The following is a 16,105-nucleotide window of genomic DNA, read 5'->3' on the forward strand; positions in this document are numbered from 1 at the left end:
GTTCTGCCATTAACTCAGTGACCTCTGTGTGGTCTTAGCTAAGTACCTACTCCTCGCTGGTCTTAAGTTTCTCCTCCTACAACAAAGGATTGAACTCCTGGGCTTCTAGGGTCCTTTCTCATTCAGTCATAATAAAACGATGGAAAAGGAAGTAGAGTGCTTAGGACTCAGCCTATTAGGGTTGCAAAAGGCTTGCATTTGCATTCAGAAACCAGCAGTTTTATTCCCTCTTCCTGTTTTCCCAACTGAACAGCGTACAGAGTCAATTTGCCTCAGTTTCTCTCACTGCTGCCAAGATTAATTAATGGATTCTAGGATAAACAAATTTCCCACCAAGACCATCTAAGCTGATCATTTGAAGAAGACCAGCACTTACCAGAAAGTCTCAGCAACAAGGGTACAATGGTAACCAATCACACACCTTGATACTGCCATGACCCTTTTTTCCCCAGAAACTCAAGGAACTCACTGATTCCTTCATTTGTGTTCACCTAGAGTCCACAGGAGTCTGGCACTAAGCTAAATGCCTAAAGGGAAAGGAGAACTTGATTGGAGACTCCAACTTTCTAGAAAGTGGAAACTCCCTATGTGTCATTCCCACCTTCCATGCCAACTCCCACCTCTGTGTGTGCATGCGCGCGCACACACACACACACACACACACAAAGAGTTAGGTAGAGTGTCAGGCAGCTAAACACACTATTAAATGGGAAAGGGGGTACAGGAGTCCAAGTGTGAGTGGGTGTCAAAAGGTGAGGGAGCTAGCAAAGTAAGTGGAAAGAGGGACTAAGGGAGAAGGGTGGGGTTGGATCTCAGGAAAAGAGAAGGATGGGAAATAGAGGGAGAGCACAGATTATGAGACACTGTTTAGTTCAGCCCTCACTCCAGGTCATAAGAACTGAGGATCAGAAAGGATTTACCCAAGGTTTGACAACAGGTATAAAGAATAAGGTAATAAAGGAGAAAAAGATTTCAGTCAAAAAGTTTTTGTAGCCAGGTATGCTGTCACACACCTGTAATCCCAATAACTAGAGTGGCTGAGGCAGGAGGATTGCAAGCTCAAAGCCAGCATAGCAATTTAGCAAGGCCCTGTAACAAAATAAGAAGAAGAGGAGGAGGAGGAGGAGGAAGTAGAACTGGGAATGTAGCCCCAGTGGTAAAGTGCCACTGGATTCAATTCCTAGTACCAAAAAAAAAAACAAAAAAAAAAAAAAACACAGTTCTTGCAGTAGTGCAAGCAAGAATGTTAGAACCAGGTAAGTAGGTGCCCCCTGCTCACTTCAGTAGAACAAAGTTGGTTATGGTGATTATGGTTGAAAAACTTAACATTGCTTGGAGGTTAGATTTGAAAAGCTCTAACTAAAAACAAATAAACTGGAATAATAACAAAAAATAAAAATTATGATTCGATCTTCTTAAAGGATTATAAGGATAATCTTTTAAAAATATGTTTAATTAATAGATTTTGGGATTAGATCTGATCATAATTTAAAAAATAGAAACCCTCTGGCTAGAAAGGACTCATCTCAGTTTTCCCCATGTCTGTAAAGCAAATCAGAGTCAGCTGCAGTGCTCTTTCTCAAGATGGCCAATGAAATACACCTTTGTTTCCTACCTCTTTGTCTACTACCCCAAGCCTATGTGTAACTTTTGGTCTCTCCCCCCCACTATGATCTTATGTGACTTGAAAGTTAGATCAATATTCCTGGGGCCAGTTTAGTTCCCACCATTAAGTTTATGAATGATGAAGGTTTTGCCCTTGACTGTAGAGAGAAAGACATGGGGATAAAGGCTAACTATCTGCACAAAGGTTGGATACCCTAGGAGAAGAAAAAGGTATGAAGACATTTGGGGTTTTAGATGAGCCGAATTTGGAAAGTTGAAGAACAGGCAAGCCTTTTTCAAACAGTAAAGCTAGGTGGGGGCCAGTAGGAACAGAGGAGGGAGCAGGGACATTCTATAGCTGAAGTCCAATCAGATGGCAGGAGATACAATAAAAAAAGATGATTTGACCTGGGCTCTAGGTGGCCAGATTTGGGGTCCAATTGAGAAGGCTCAGGAATCCTTGAGGTCTGAGATTGTTCCAGAGCTGCAGCAAGTCTGAGCATAAAAGTCAAGGGAATGGCAAATAAGAACATCCTAAGGTTGATTTATGTGAAAACCTATGCCAAGCTCAAGAAAGAAATGAAATTGGACTTGTAATCACCTGCACATATATCATTCACACCCTAGATCTAAGTTCAGTGCAGTAAAGAAGCATCTGGATTCTAAATGGTATTCTTCTCTCAGACGACACAGTGCAGTGCAGGACATGCAATACCACAAAGGATCTGGGTGGGAAGCAGTCCTGAATCCCAGGATACTTTGATGAAAAAAATCCCCCATCCAATCCATTGGACTGCTGGCATAATTGAAAGTTACCCATCATTAAGAACTTTTTGAGAGCTGCTTATCATTTTCATCATCGTTGGGAAGTTCTTCCTTATGTCTAAATTATATCTCTTGAGCTTTATTCAGAGCATTTGTTGATCCTCAGGGAAGGGATGAACTAAGCATCTGAGGCTATTCTTCTCATTCACAGAAGAGAAATGTGTCAGGTAGAGATGAGGATAGATATCAGCTTTATGTCAGTCTTTTTTTCAAATTTTATTGGTTCTTTTTAGTTATACATGATAGTAGAATTCATTTTGACATAACTATAAAAGCATGGAATATATCTTGTTCTAATTCAGTCCCCAGTACCTTTCCATCCCCTTCCTTCCCCGCACCCCTTGCTTTCTCCCCTCTACTGATTTTCTGTCATTTACGCATGGTTATTTTTTTAAATTAATTTCTTGTGGATGTACACAATGGTGAGATTCACTGTGGCACATTAATATATGTACATAGGAATGTTATGTCAGATTCTTTCCACTGGCTTTCCTTTTTCTATTCCCTCTCACTTTTCTTCATTCCCCTGTCTGCTCCACTGAACTTATTTTTTTTTTTTACTTCCCCCATTATTGTGGGTTAACTTACACATATCAGAGAAAACATTGTTTTGGTGGGGAGATTGACTTATTTTACTTAGCATGATAGTCTCCAGATCATCCATTTACTGGCAAATGTCATAAAGTCATTCTTCTTGATGTTGGTATTGATGTCTGTCATTTTGCTCTCTTTATTCCCCTAGGTCAGTAGCCCAATTTGTGCCTCTTACTCAAACAAAATAATAGACTTTAAGAATAGACATAAGGCCAGGCACAGTGGTACATGCCTGTAATCCCAGCAGCTCAGGAGGCAGAGAGAGGAGGATCAAGAGTTCAAAGCCAGCCTCAGCAACTTATAGAGGCCCTATGCAACTCAGTGAGACCCTAACTCTAAATAAAATATTTTAAAAAGGGCTGGGGATGTGGCTCCCCTGGGTTCAATCCCTAGAACCAAAAAAAAAAAAAAAAAAAAAAGAATAGACTTAAGAATATGCTTTAAAAAAGAGATCTCCTCATGATACAGTATAACTGAAAGTATAAACTGAAGCAAGAGAAATCTTACTTTTAACCATTCTCAGCCTTCTACTCACTTCTTGGGAAAAAAAAAAACAAAGTTTGGGTGAAAGGAAAAAAGATAATATTAATGAGCCACTTACCATGTGATGAGCATTAGGAAGATCATTTCAATATCTAACCTCATATATCCCTCTCAAGAATCTATAGAGATAACAATGAGGACATCAGGGTTCTGAGGAGTGAAGTGACTTGTCTAAAAGTCACATGGTTTGTAGACAGTGGGACAGGGATCTAGGCCCAGGTCCTGTCAGTCCGAGGTTCACCTTTCCATCAGTCCAAACCTGTGACCTTCTCAGTCCTGAGCTGTACCAGGCATACACAAGGGAGGAGATGTCTTTTGAGATTGTATCACCCCTGCACCTGAGTAGTCAGACTGGACAGCTGGAGATAGTGGGTGGGTAATAACAAACAGTGGTGATAAGGCTTCTTGCCAGTATTGAGTGCCTGGGAATATTTATTATTAATCACACTAATGGACCTCAGTGAGAGGGCAGAGAGTTACTCTAGCTTTTCCTCTAATGAAGCTGGAAGCTTTTCAAGAGCTTCCCCTAGCCAACCAATATCAATTCAGTTTGAACCAGGGTCCTCTTGGAGTACAGAATTGGCCCTGCAGAGATACTGTCTCAGTCAAGTCATTAGCCCCCAGCCCTGCCCCCACAGTGCAGTGGCCATGCATATGTGACCAGTCCTTGGGTGCTGGGAGAAAAAAACAGCCCCCTGGACACGTAGTCCGCCCATGAACCATGCACAGTTCATACTCCATACACCTAGAAGGACACTCCCCATCCCTCCACCCTGCCCACCTGTCCAGTAGGGCCTGGGTGCCTGGTAGGTGCTAGCTTCTATGCGAGGCTCCATGAGGAAGGCTCGTCCTCTTGCTCCCCAGCGGCTCTGTATCTGTTGGTGGTTTTGTTGTCAGCACCGTCTGTTGTGTGCACAATGTTATCATCTTTAATTCCCCTCTGCCTGACCCTTGCCATCGGTCACCAAACCCTGCTCTCTGTCTGTCTGTCCTTCCCGGCTTCTCTCCCTCTCATCTCCCCTGCCAGTGCCCTAGGTCAACCCTGTCACAGATTCTGGCCTGAACTGTTGAACAGCCTCCTCCCTGGTCTCCCTGCCTCCAGACTACCCTGCCCCAGCCATCCTCCACGTGGTCACCATGGTGATCTTCAGACAGGCAGCCTTCACCTGGGCTCAGTTGGCAGGCAAGCCAGGCCCCAACACACACACTTCCCTCCCCAGCCCTCTCTTCCTGGTATAGATCCTCAGCACAGGCCTTGCCCTCTAGCCAGGCTACTCTCACCACACGCAGCAATGCAGTGTGCTCGCTCTTGTCTGGTCCTCCTGGGCCTCAGTTCCAGCATGAAGCCCTCCCTCAGTCGCTCCTCCCTCCTTGTGCTCTCTGCCTGCCCCCACTCCTTTAGCACCTTTAGTGGGTTCATAGTGCTCTCTTGTTAACTGCTGTTCTTTTTTTCCTTTATTCCAGGTTCTGTAGCTGCTACAGCAATGGCATATGTTGTGTATGTCATTATGTTCCATTCAGGTCTATCCTTGGGAGCTCAGGCCAGATTTCTCAGCTAGACCAGAGAAGATGAAAGATCTGCTGTTATCATTTCCAGTCCTATGGGCTTATCAACTTCCATTATATCCAGATTCACTGAGAACCTGAGTTTCCCCTACAAGACCAATGAAACTGAGCCTCCTATCTAATATTCCTTCTTGCCCAAATCTCAACCAGAACAACACACACACAACACACACACACACACACACACACACACACACACACACACACACACACTATGCCAGCTTTGCTCCAAGTTTACCTTAGAGGAACACTGTATTGTGCACAAAAATGTATTTACGAGGCCATTCACTATAATACTACAATAAATAAAGGAAACAACCTAATTGACTATTACTTGGGAACTGATTAAGTGTATTATGGTAGGGCTGGAGATGTAGCTCAATGTTAGAACACTTGTGTAGCATTTATGAGATTCTGGGTTCAATTCAAACAACAGGATGCAGTTCTGCCTTTTGAAAACATGAGCTACCATGAAAATAAGGCTTTTGATCCACTGTTAAGTCACAGAGCAATATGAATAGAATGATCACATTTATCAATTTAAAAAACCCAAGTTTTTTTTTTATTGTAAATGAATGGAATACATGTTGTTTCTCTGTACATGGCATAAGGGCATACCATTTGTGTAATCATAAATTTACATAGGGTAATGTTGTTTGTTTGATTCATTCTGCTATTTTTCCCTTCCCCCCACCCCTCCCACTCCTCTTTTCCCTCTATACAGTCCTTCCTTCCTCCATTCTTGCCACCCTCCTTAACCCTAACCCTAAACCTAACCCTAACCCTAACGCTAATCCCTCCCACCCCCCATTATATTTCATTATCCGCTTATCAGCAAGATCATTTGTCCTTTGGTTTAAAAAACCCATGTTTTTATACTCTTTTATCAATTCCCAGAAAAGGAGAGTCAGGCACAGTGGTGCACCCCTGTAATCCCAGAAACTTAGGAATCTGAGGCAGAGGACCACAAGTTCAAGAACGGTCTCAACCACTTAGGCCCTAAGCAACTTAATGAGACACTGTCTCAAAATAAAAAACAGTAAAAGGGCTTGAGATGTAGCTCAGTGGTAAAGCATCCCTGGTTCAATCCCCAGTATCAGGAAAATAAAAAGAAAACAAAAGAAAAAACAGAAAAGGAGAAAGCTGATAACAATAGTTATCTTTACAGAAGGAGAAAGAGACTAAAAGGAGCATTTTTACTTCTTAATGTATATGTTTCTATTCTTTGATTTTTACAGTGAGCATAAATTACTTTTGCAAAAATGTAAAACAATAAAAAAAGAAAGAGAAAGAAGGAGAGGTAGAAGGAGAGGAAAAGAAAGAGGAGGAAAAGGAAGAAAGGAAAAACAAGAATAATCCAGGAGAGAACGCATATTGGTTGAGCTACAAAATCAGGATCCAAAAAGTTTATGGCAAGCACAAATAATGGAAAAGCTTAAAAGGGGAACAAATGTAAAGATTTTGCTTGAGTCCAATCAGCCAACCTCATGAGGAAAAAATGGAAAAGATGTGGTCTAGCAGGAGCATGGATAAATAATTTCTGAGGTTTTTCTTGATAGTAAATTCCATAAATGTTAGCAATGGGTTATGGCTGCTAGGAGAGTTAATCAAACCTAGAAGGTATTTGTATAAAGAATAAAGGGGGCAGTTCTGCATTCTTGTGCCCTGGTCAAATGTTGTTTTAAGAACTATATCCTGCTATGGATGCCCAACTTTAAGGGACATGCGTGCACGTGTATACACACACACACACACTGAGGTCTGTCCACAGTGGTGTGAGATGTGAGATGGCTGGGGAGGGGGCAAGGAATTAGGATAATTGAAGAATCTTGAGCTGTTCAACATTGAGAAGATTCACAAGAATGTTATATATCTCTTTGGATTTTTGAATGCAAAGAGGTGAATTTAGCACCAGTAAGAGATAACCACAGTGCAACACAAGGAAAAAAGTTCTTATGGCAGAAATTGCCACAAACTGGAGAGAGTCACTCAGAGAGCACTGAGGTCCTCATAATTGGAGGTGTGTGAACAAAAATTGGATGACCACACACTCTGAGAAGTTGAAGGAGAGATTCCTATATTCTGAGAATCCATGAAACAACTATGTAAAAAACCTTCAAGTGAGCTAGGTGTGGTGGTGCATGCCTGTAATCCCAGGAAGCAAAGGCAGGAGGATAGCAAGTTCAAGACCAGCCCCAGCAATTTAGCAAGGCCCTAAGCAACTTATCAAACCCTGTCTCAAAATAAAAATAACTAAATAAAAAGGGCTGGAAATATGGCCAAGTGGTTAAACACCCTGGGTTCATCCCAATACAAAAACAAACAAACAAAACCCTCTCAAATCATTATGTCATTCACTCCGAAGAACCGCTTAGGTAAACGGAGTATGTGTCACTCTATATTTGACAGATAAGGTTACTGAGGATCAAAGAAGTGAAGTCACTTGGCTGTGATCACACTATAAATAAGGACTTGAAGTCAGGCCATTTGTCTTTATTATTCATCTATTCATTCATTTCCATTTACTTCATCCATTCAACAAAATTTTGTGTGTATGCTTACACTAGGCACTGTACTAGGTTCTGTCTATATAGACATGAAAAGACAGAAGTTCCTACCCTCACAGAGCTTACTATCTGGTGAGAGAGAGAACATATTAGTGAAATGTATACTTACATTTTAAGTGTTGCGTTATGGGGATCAAAGGCTTCACCTCAGCAGGGTCAGTAGAAAATTTACTCAGGATATATAGCTCTTACCTCAATGCTGTGAGAAAGCTTCACATAAGTGATTGGACAAGAAATAGAAAGAAGGATGGCCCGTGGCTTTGAACACCCATTACTGAGACCTCCATGAGAGCACAGCCCCACAACTCCTGATGCTGGAGGTATACATATTTTATCCTTATGTTTATGCCCCTGGGAGAGTACTGGGGATTGAACTTAGAGGCACTTAACCATTGAGCCACATCCCCAGCTGGTTTTATATTTTGTTTTGAGACAGGGTCTCGCTAAATTGCTCAGGGCCTCGCTAAATTGCTGAGGCTTCGTTTGCATTTGCGATCCTCCAACCTCAGTCTCCTGAGCTGCTGGGATTATAGGTGTGTGCCACCATGCCCAGCTATGTATGTGCCTTTATATACCTTCATGGAAGTAGCTGCATCAAATTTTTCTGTGTGTATAAGAGAGAGAGAAAAAGTGTACCTGGAACCAGGTGCAGTAGCAGACACCTGTAATCCGAGCAATTCAGGAGACTGAGGCAGGAGCATTGCAAGTTCAAGGCCAGCTTGAGCAACTTAGATAGACTCCATCTAAACATAAAAAATAAGAAGGGCCAAGGGAGTGGCTCAGTGGTAGAGGGCCTCTGGATTCAATCCTCAGTACTGGGGGTTATAAGCATATCTGGAAAGCAGAAGACCTAGCTTTAGTTTTGCCATTTATTAGTTTGATAACTTTAGGAAAATCAGTTGATTAACCCAAACTTCAGTTTCCCCACCTGTAAAAATTGAGGTAATACTATTAGCCACCTCCCAGGATTGTTGTCAAGAGGATATATAAGGTTGCCTGTGAGAAGTGTTTCACAAACCATACGTGCTTACACATGGAAAAAAGAGGGATCATAGCTATGTGTAAATATAAGTTCCAATGTCTTCCTGATCCCAGATGTACCTTTGTTTAGCAATGTGGATGTTGTCCATATGCTCCCATGCTTGCCTGATTGTGTCAATTTGTTTGTAGTGTATTGTTGTGCCTAATGTATATTTCCAAATAGGCTTCTTCCTTCCATAGCCCACCTTCCTAAAATAATTTTTCTCATTCCTTAAACTGTAGACTCAGACTATAAAGAATACTAATATTCTTTTAGATGAGAAATACAGTTCTCAAACATCCCTAACTATATTTTAAGAGCCTTTCCGCTACTTCCCACTGAGCCAAAAGTACTGTTTTATATTCTACCCAACCATGTGTACATGCAGATGTGAGTCCATATGTGGCTGTGTCTTGGTGGGGAAAATGCAAGGGTTTGAAATGTGCCTCAAGCCAGCCACATCATGGGTTCATGGACCTCCCCAGTGACTCCAGAGGATGTGGTGCTGGCAGTGTAATGCTGCAGGGAAATAAGTGGGGCTGTTCCAAGTTTCCTCCTCACACACACATACCACTCCCAACTCTTCTGCTTCTCCTTCTCAAAGGCCTTGGGATTGGAGGCCGAGAGTTGTGACTCTACTTTCCTCAGTTCAACAAAGACTTAAATGTGCTTCCAGATGACTGGCTCCAGTGATGTCCAGCCATTTATTCTATGTATCTGAATGTTTGACAAAAGAGAGGCCACCTTGTGTTTAACTAACAGAACCATTGAATCTTAGAGAGTATTCCTTCATAACTGCCTAACTCCACCTCTACTATATCCTTGTAAAAGAGTGAAAACAGAATCCTAAAATGTCACGCCTTTAACATCATCTAAGCTACATGTTCCCTCTTTATATGTGAGGAAACTATGGCTAAGAGTGGTGAATGAACTTGCTCAGGGAAAAATTCAGTTCTCCTGACTCCTAGGCAAGTGTTCTTTCCACTGGGCCTCCAGATGCAAGAATAATAAAAAAATCAAGCAAGTTAGTAAAAGGAGACAAATAATCCTATAGTTCTGTTGCTTGGAATAAATCTGAAAATAGAAGCCAAGAGATTTTTAGGGAGGGGAAAAAAGGTACAGAAGCTGTCTGGTAGGTCTCTCCACTGAGAGTCAACCTGTACATAACACACAGCATGATCTAAGACCCAGGAGAAATGTGGGCTTCTCTTGTCCAGAAGCTGATCTAGAAATAGGGGAGATCTTCCTCCTGTGAAATCAGATCCAGATCTCCAGCAAAAGCTCCTGAAGGAAAGGGCTGTGGTTTACATTTTCTTTTCATCTCCTAGAAACTTGCCCAGTGTCAGGTCTCCTGATTGATGATGCTTGCCATAGAGATGAGATCATCCTGGCTGCCTGGGCAAAGACCTCTGTCTGGATCCACCCACTGGCTGGCAGTGTCCCTGTGCTACAATTGCACCAGCTCTCTGGTGCTCCACATTCTAGTTACATCCCTCATCCTGGGACCTGAATAGGCGCAGCACACCCTGGGGGACCTGAACTTGTCTGATGACCTAGGGGAGATGCTTCCAATCTCCAGGCTCTGACCTCATAGACTTCACTGGGAATAAAAATGTAGGTAATGATAGACACCTTTACCTCATTACATTTACTCATTCATCATCTATTCTACTATGGCAAAGTTTTCTGCCACCTGAGCTCTCCCACTTTCTAGGCAATGGTAGAATTGGGTTGCTTCTCCTTCCTGCACAGTGTTATACCTTTGAAGATGCTGCTCCTTCTGCCCGGTCCACTCTTTTTTAAAATTTTTTCTTCTCATACTAGGGATTGAACCCAGGACACTCTACTGCTGAGCTATATCCCCAGCCTTTTTTATATTTTATTTTGAAACAGGGTCTTGCTAAGTTGCCCAGGCTGGCCTCAAACTTGCTGTCCTCCTGCCTGGGTCTTCAAAGTCACTGGAATTATAGGCATGTACCATGGCACCTGACTCTGGTTCACTTTTTCTGGAAAATTCTTCCTCTGACATTTTGCATAGGTGACTTCTTCCCTTACTTCAGGTCTCAGTTTAAATATTACTTCTCTCTCTGATCATTCTAAGAATGCCCTCACCCCCAAAATAATCTTTATTCTCAATCTCAAAGATTTGTTTCTTGCAGAAGTGGTGGCACACCTGTAATTCCAGCAACTCAGGAGGCAGAGGCAGAAGGATCACAAATTCAAACCCAACTTCAGCAACTTAGTGAGGTCCTAAAGCAACTTAGAAAGACCCTGTCTCAAAATAAAAATAATAAAAAGGACTGAATATGTGGCTTAGTGGTTAAATACCCCTGGGTACAATCCCCAGTACCCCCTCAAAAATCTCCCTTCCAATTTTTTTTGTTTTGTTCACAGCACTTATTATTGTTTGCAAAAGAGTATTTTATCTATGTATTTACTTGTTTAATATCTACCTCTGTGCAGTAGGTAGAATACTGGTCCCTCAAAGACATCCACATCCTAATTTTAAGAACCTATGAATATGTTATATTACATTATAAAGTTGAATTAAGTTTGTAGTTGGAATTAAGGTGGCTAATCAGATGACCTGAAGATTGGGATGTTATCCTGGATCGCCAAAGTGGGTTTAAAATAATAACAGATCTTTATAAGTGGAAGAGTGAAGTTGGGTACAGTCGTGTGCCCTTTTAATCCCAGCTATTCCAGGGGCTAATGTAGGAGTATTGTTTGAAGGCAAACATTCAAGGCCAACCTGGACTACATAGCAAGACCCATCCCACTTCCCCCAAAAATGGAAAAGTGGAAGAGAGAGGCAGAAGAGGAGATCAGAGTAATGTGATGTGATAACTGGATCTGTCACTGCTGGCTTTGAAGGAGGAGAGGCCACAAGCCAAGGAATGCAGGCAGTCTCAAGAAACTGGAAAAGACAGGGAAATGAAATCTTCCCTACTGCTTCCAGAAGGAACTCAGCTCTTCTGACTTGTTTTAGACTTTTGGCCTCCAGCATTGTAAAAAAGAATTGTGTTAAGCCACTAAGTTTATAATAATTTTAACAATAGTCACAGAAAAATATTTCCTACCACCCCTTGGCCCCCTTAGACTGTGATTATTTTTTTCTGTACTGGGGTTGATCTCAGGACCTTACATATGCTAGGCAAGTACTCTACCACTGAGCTACACCTCCAGCCCCACCCCCTTTTTTTTTTCTATTTTGAGACAGGGTCTCAGTTAAATTGCACAGGCTGATCTCAAACTTGAAATTCTCCTGTCTCAGCTTCCTGAGTAGCTGGGAATACAGATGTGCACCACCATGTCTGGTTTGAGACTACAATTTAGTTTTTTGCTTTTTGATTTATTAACTAATTAATTGGTACTAAGGATTGAACCTGGAGGTGCTTAAGCACTGAACTACACCCGAAACCTTTTTTACTTTTTATTTTAAAATGGGGTCTCCCTAAGTTGCCTAGGATCTTGAACTTGATCTTCCTGCCTAAGCCTTTAAAGTATTTGGAACTACAGGTATATGCCACTATGCCCAGCTAAACCATGATTTTGTGAAGCCAGGAATAATATCTTTTCTGCTCACCTCCATAGCCCCACCACTTGGCACAGAGTATGATTTCAAATAATATTGGTTGGTAGGGATAAATGAGGAAACCTTATACATAAACCCTCCAAAATGTCCCTCAATATAGAGTGGTATTTCTTCTAAGGGGTTCAATGAAAGGGAGGCCAATACCTCCCCAGTCAGCAACTGAAAGGAGAGAGAACCTGGAACCTACATCATTTATTTCTCAGCTACATCTTTAATTTTTCAGAAAGAGTCATCTGGACTCCATTTATCTATCCACACAAGAATGTACACACTTTCTCCTTCTCTCTCAATCTCTCTCTCTCTCTCTCTCTCTCTCTCTCTCTCTCTCTCTCTCTCACACACACACACACACACACACACACACACACACACACATATATATAGATGCTGCTGTTCATCCAAAAATCTTTCCTATAGCACCTGGTATGTGCCATGTGCAATGCCAGGAGCTTACTCATATGTTATTTGTGGATGGTAGCAGTGACAGTCTGTTTTCCCATGTGTTATTTTGTATTAGCTCATTTGCTTCTTGCTTTGACAGTGTACAGATTCCTAGCCCTTCTACAAAATGGCTAAGAGAACATAAAAACCTGCCCAAGGCCACACAACCAGTGAGTATAAGAGCTGGAACTGGAATCCTGTTCTCTAGACAGCAAACTCAGTAATGTTTTTGTTGTTGTTTTTTTTAACTATCACATACATCCACTGCTTCCTTAAACACAAGCTTGCATATTGGACCTAGAGACCACATCCTGAACACTCTACCTTCTCCCTGCTGAAGTAATATACCCTGCATTTTAGCAACCATTTTCCCTCCATTTTCTTCCTAGTGAAAATAAGCAGTAAATTAAGTAGAAAGGTCACAGGATTTGGCATCCTGGCCTAGGTCTGAAAGTTCACTCACAAATATATGGGCAGTGTGATCTTTGGCACTCTCTCCTGTCCACAGCTAGGCCCTGCCTTTTATTTCCAGATACATCTCTTCCTCTAAGTGCAACTGAAGCTGTGCTTGGTGGCACACAACTGTACTTAGGAGACTGAGGCAGAATTGCTTGAGCCCAGGAGTTCAAGGCTAGCCTGGGCAATATAGCCAGACACCATTTCAAAACAAACTAACAAATGAACAAAAGCAAGTGGAAAAAATAACCCCACTGAATTTCTCTAGTCAGATTGGTATATTCATTGACCTTGTCCACCCTTCCAAATTTCCATAAAAACTCAACAAAAATATCTATGATCAATATTGAGTGTTTTTATGTGTAATTGATATTCATAATTATTTCTTTTAATCCTAACAACTTCAAATCTAAGGTTATCATTGTTATCCCTGTGTTACAGAGGAAGAAGTTGAAGCCAAGAAAGAGTAACTTGTCCAAGGTCATTGGTCCCTGAAGATGATATGATATGAGCCCAGGTGCTCTGATGCAGAGTCTACACTTTTTGTTTTGTTTATGTTGCTAGGTACTGAACCCAGGACCTCATGCATACTAAACCTGTGCTCTACCACTTAGTTACACCTCCAGTCCCACACTTTCAACTACTATACTCTCTTGGCTCTTGTACATTCTCACACACACACACACACAACGTGTTGCTTATTCACACCTTGGAGACTTTCCCCTAGTTATTCCTTTGTGGTCTGAATGTTTGCATTCCCTCCAAAAGTCATGTTGAAACATAATGACCCACGAACAATAATAAGAGGAGGGACATTTAGGTGATTAAGTCATAGGGCCCCCCTTATGACTATGATTAGTAACTCTATAAGAGAGATGGAGGGAATTATTAGGTTCCTTTTTGTCCTTCCATCCTCTCTGTCTGTGAGAACAGAGCATTAAAGGTGCTATCATAAAGGTAGAGACCAGGCCCTCACCAGAAACTTAACTTGCTGGCACTATGATCTTAAACTTCCCAACTTCTAGAACTGTGAAAAATAATTCTCTGTTTCTTATAAGTTACTCAATCTGAGGTATTTTGTTATTGCAGCATAAATGTACAAAGATGCTTTTCTCCTGGGAAGGGGAAATGAGAGGCTTGGGGGAATAAATGAAGATGGTGCATTAGGCAGAAGGAACAGTGTCTAAATATCAAAAAAGCAATAGAGATCTTGGAAATGTAAAGATCTGAAAGCAGATTGATGAAGCTGGAGCACTAGGTCCATGTAGCATATACGTTCCAACTCACAGATGCCTCCACCTCAGCATTTCCAAAAATTCCTCTGATCTTCCCTCTCAAACCTATCTCCTTCCAGAAACCTAAGAATCATTCTTAATACCTCCTTATTCCCCACTCACCCCCATTTCATCCTATTGCCAAGTCCTACCACTGAGCCTCCTAAACAACTCTCAAAACTGCCTGATTCTCTCCATCTCCATTCTCAATACCTTGGTTCCAGTCTAGTTATATGGATAACTGCAGCAGGTTCATAACTGATTTCCCCAATCTTTTCTGGCTCTCATCCAACCCATTCTCCGCAAAGCAGTCAGAGAAATCTTTTCAATATGCAAATCTGATCCCGTCACTCTCCAACTTAAAAGAATTCAATGGCTCCTTCTTTTTGCTCTTCTGATGAAGAACAGAGAATCTTTGTCATGGTCTTGGAAATCATCTTATGATCTGGTTCCTCCCTATTTCTCTAGTGTATGTCTCAACCAACTCTGCCTATTGGTGTTTGCCTCCGAGCCACATTACCTTTCTTTCTGTTTCTCAAATGTTTCATGCTTCTTCCAACCCATCCCCCACAAAGACCTTTACATATTATTTGTTTTGCAGGAGGCACATGTTTCCCTACTCCCACCATTTACTTGGTTAATCCTTTCTTTAAATAAAATATCAATTTTTGTGGAACTTTCTAAAACCTGCCACATATCAGAACCCTTGCCATGTCTTTAAAGTTCTGACCACCCTTCTTCAAGAGAATTTACCAGAGTTTATAAGTATACGTTTATTTGAGTATTGAGTTGATTAATGTTTATCTCTATAAGTGGCCCAGTGAACTCCATGAGAACAAGAACTGTCTGGCATTTAATATAGTTGGTGCTCAATCAGTACAAGTGAATGAGAGGTGGTAAGTTAATAAATGGCTTTGTGTATCATATTAGGATTTTTGTTTTGTTTTGTTTTGTTTTGTACTGGGGATTTAACCCAGAGATGCTCACTTTTCAGCTATAGATTTGGACAGTTGCATCAGGAATGGAGAGAAAAGAATAAATTGGAGCCAGATTAAAGGAGGTAGAATAAATAGGACTCAGAGATTTGGAGGGGACTTGTTTGTAGAAGTAGGGAGAAGATGGTGTAGTTTTTAGACATGGTAAATTTGAGATACACATGAACTATCAATGTGATGATTCTCAGGAGCCACTTGAGTAGTATTTTCTCAAGTCTTCTCCTCCCCATCCCTGTTCTCCTTTACCATGTTCTCTTTATTGGAGTCATTAAGCATTTCCATGTAAGTTCAAAGTTCTGTGCCTTCAAGCCTTCTGTTTCTCAGTTTTATGATCTTTTCTACCTGACCACCTCCTACTCACCCTTCACAAACCAAGTCAAGTGTCATTTTTTCTGTGTAGCTACTGCACCCTCAGCCTCACAACTCACCCAAATTTCCTTCCTTCTCTGTGCTGCCACAATGCTTTGGATACCCATTTCCCTCATGAACATAATTCAGGGAAACTCCATGGGCCAGAAAGAAAGAGAACTCTGTTATGGGGACCTAGAAGTACAGGGGATCATTATATGAAGCCCAGAGGAAAGACAGAAAAAAAGGCACTGATACATATGGGAACAAGAACC

The sequence above is a fragment of the Sciurus vulgaris genome (assembly GCF_902686455.1).
Source record: "Sciurus vulgaris genome assembly, chromosome: X".
NCBI classification, from domain to species: Eukaryota; Metazoa; Chordata; class Mammalia; order Rodentia; family Sciuridae; genus Sciurus; species Sciurus vulgaris.